At 35.0% G+C, this 3,150-nt stretch overlaps 1 pseudogene; it reads left to right on the top strand.

Moving 5' to 3' along the window:
* The first annotated feature begins 323 nt into the window (after nt 1-323).
* Nucleotides 324-1,390, top strand: LOC149251430 (putative pre-mRNA-splicing factor ATP-dependent RNA helicase DEAH2 pseudogene; annotated as a pseudogene).
* Nucleotides 1,391-3,150: the final 1,760 nt, after the last annotated feature.

Raw genomic sequence — 3,150 nt, 5'->3', positions numbered from 1 at the left:
AACAATATCATAACAATGAAGAAGATGTTTCCAATTAAAAAATACCATCTGTGTCTCCAGAGAAAAAGTAAGCTTTTGAAGATGTGGAGAATGTAAATGCCTTCGAGAAAACAGGCATGGTGGGTGAAGACAATTCAATTATTACTGCACCAGAGGTCGATATTGATCAAGAAAAAAAATTGAGATATGTGCAACCCCTGTTTCTAATAGGAATGAAGGTGAAAGAGAGGTAAGACACACCAAGAAGCATCTTAAAGAGTGTTGATACAAGAAGTGGTAAGAAGGTACCCGGTGACAGGCTAAATATTGTGGTTTAGAAGGATATGGACAATAACTATAAATCACATTTGATTGATGGGTGTGGAAGTGCGAGTAGAACACAACCAGGAAAATTCTTCAGAGTTTATACAGAAAAGAGTTTCCATAATGATCTTCAAGCACATACATACCCTGAGATTTTATGTTCCAATCTAGCAAATGTGATTCTTAATCTGAAAAACTTGGGAATGGATGATTTAGTACACTTTGACTTTATCGACCCACCTGCTCCAGAAACTCTGATGCGAGCATTATATACTTTTAATTATTCAGGTGCTTTATATGATGATGGAAATATAACAAAATTGGGAGAATTAATGAGTGAGTTTCCTTTGGATACTCAAATGTCAAAAATGTTAGTTGTTAGTCCCGAAATCAACTGCTCCAATGAAATTATTTCCATCATTGCAATACTATCAGTCCACGATTGTTTTTTATGGCCTGGAGAAGCTCAAGAAGTTTCAGATGCAACAAAAGCTTTGTTTGCACACATTTATGGAGATCATCTGACGATGTTAAAAGTGTACCATGCTTAAAAGCCGAATAATGAGGATCCAACATGGTGTTACGAGAATTTTATCAATACAAGAGCCCTCAAATCTATAGACAATGTGAGACAAAAACTTGTACGCATAATGAACATATACAACCTAAATTTGTGCAACACTGACTTCAATAGTCGTGATTATTATGTGAATATATGAAAGGCAAGGCTAGCAGGGGATTTCATGCATGTGGCACACAAGGAGCATACAAGCCACTATCTAATAGTTAAAGACAATCAGATAGTCCATTTACATCCATCTAATTGTCTTGATCACCAGCCTCAATGGGTCATATACAACAAATATGTATTAACCAGCAGGAACTTCATTCGTACTATCACAAATGTTTGTGGTGAGTGGATGATAGATACGCACCTCATTATTATGATTTGAGCAATTTTCCGTAGTGTGAGGCAAGGCATGTTTTAGAGAGAAACTACATTAAGCGTGTGAGGGATAATGAATATGAACTAAAAGATGATGATGATGAAAATTTTGATGATATTTTCCGCGAGCTCTATGCGTAGTAGCACACTAAGCAGGACAAAATTAATGCCATTTAATCAAACAATTTACGTCGGAGCAGATGGACAGATATGAGTTTTACCGATGGTCTCGGTTTAAGAGGGCAGTTGCAGGTTGTCCTGTGTCACTCAAGATGACGACTCTTATGTCAAGGATGCAAACTATGTCAAAATATATTACAGACTTCCATCGGGCCTCCAAAAATGTGGCACCTGCTCCGGCCTATGCCAAGATACCTCTATCACGATCGTCTAGTTTTGTTCCTGACCATTAGTATGAGTAATCGACCGTCCACACTCACCTTTCTCCTGCCACTTGATTTTCCAACAACCTTGCCGCTGACTTCCGGTTTGTCGAATCGTATTCCACTTCGGTTTTGTCCCTACACATCGCATCATTCAAACCATCACCACGAGTCAACGTTTCAATTGTCATTTTTGTTCGTCTACCCATTAGTTAGTGTCACATAAACCAACTATATAATTAATTAAAAATATATATATGACCAAGGTATATCAGATTGAAAGATCGAATATAAATGTAAAAGGCCTTACCATTTTCTTCATAATTGCCCTGAAATTTTAAATGGCAAAAATCGTACATATGGAATTGGAATATCTAATATAAATATAAAAAGCACATGCCGACAAGAGCTTATAAAACTGTGTTCACGTGTACTATTTGTGATGACACAGTGATTCCCTCCATCTTGGATGTGCATTTTGGTTTTAGCTTAACATCTTGCAGTCATAAATTACAATTCACGGAATTGAGAGGTGATGTGAAACCTAACATACATTTTTATCATACTCTTCAAATGTTTTGTAATTTGCAATAAAATTTAATTTAGGTGATAATAGGAAAGCTAAAATTGTGGAAAAAAATAAGAGGGGAGATAGAGAAACCTTAGCTTTATGACAGCATTTAAAAAAAAAAAAACAAAAACAAAAACAAAAAAACTTAGTTTCAAGATAACATTACTGGAAAATTCTACATGCTAAGGTACCAGTAACAAATTACATATGCCAAGATGAAAAATGCAAAATGAAGAAATTTTTTCAGGGTTAATATGAAGGAAATTGCCAACAATAAGCTTTGAGGACAAAGCTTTTCGAAGAGGAAGGCAATGTTATGAATATAAATTATATAAAATCAATGTTACAAATATAAATTATATAAAATAAAATAAAAATAAAAATGTAAATATTAAATAAACAAATATTAATTATGTTAAATAGTCATTAAGTTAAATGAAAAGACATGTCTGGTCTTGGAAGGACACCTTCCTATGTATAAATGCAGGTCCTCATTATAACATTCACCATCACTTATACATTTTTATATATAATAAATTATTATTACAAAATACCTCTTGTGTATTTTTACATTAAAAAGCCAGCAAGCTACAGGTTTTGTTGTTTCAGAACCTTTACACTGTCAAGTCAAGCATTCGATCAATCTTCCCCCTAGTGCACCTCTATTTAATGGGCCAATCTATCATCGCTCTCTTCTGGAAAACAAAGAAATCAACTGACAAATCCAGGAGTTGCTACAAAAAGGGCACATCTAACCAAGTTACTCCCCTTTTGGGAGCCCAATTAGATTCATGCAGAAGAAATATGGGATCTAGAGAGGCTGCATTGATTATCAGGCACTTAATCAAATCTGAGTCAAGAACTGATACCCAATCCCATGGATTGATGACCTTCTTGACTAGCTCAATGGGGCTAAGTACTTCAACAAGAATGATTTGAATGTTGGC

Source organism: Pinus tabuliformis, chromosome 7, assembly GCF_031772625.1.
Source record: "Pinus tabuliformis cultivar Carrire ecotype Pingquan chromosome 7, CPIR1, whole genome shotgun sequence".
NCBI lineage: Eukaryota > Viridiplantae > Streptophyta > Pinopsida > Pinales > Pinaceae > Pinus > Pinus tabuliformis.
The sequence above is the reverse complement of the archived record's forward strand: the minus strand, read 5'-3'. Positions and strand labels throughout refer to the sequence as shown.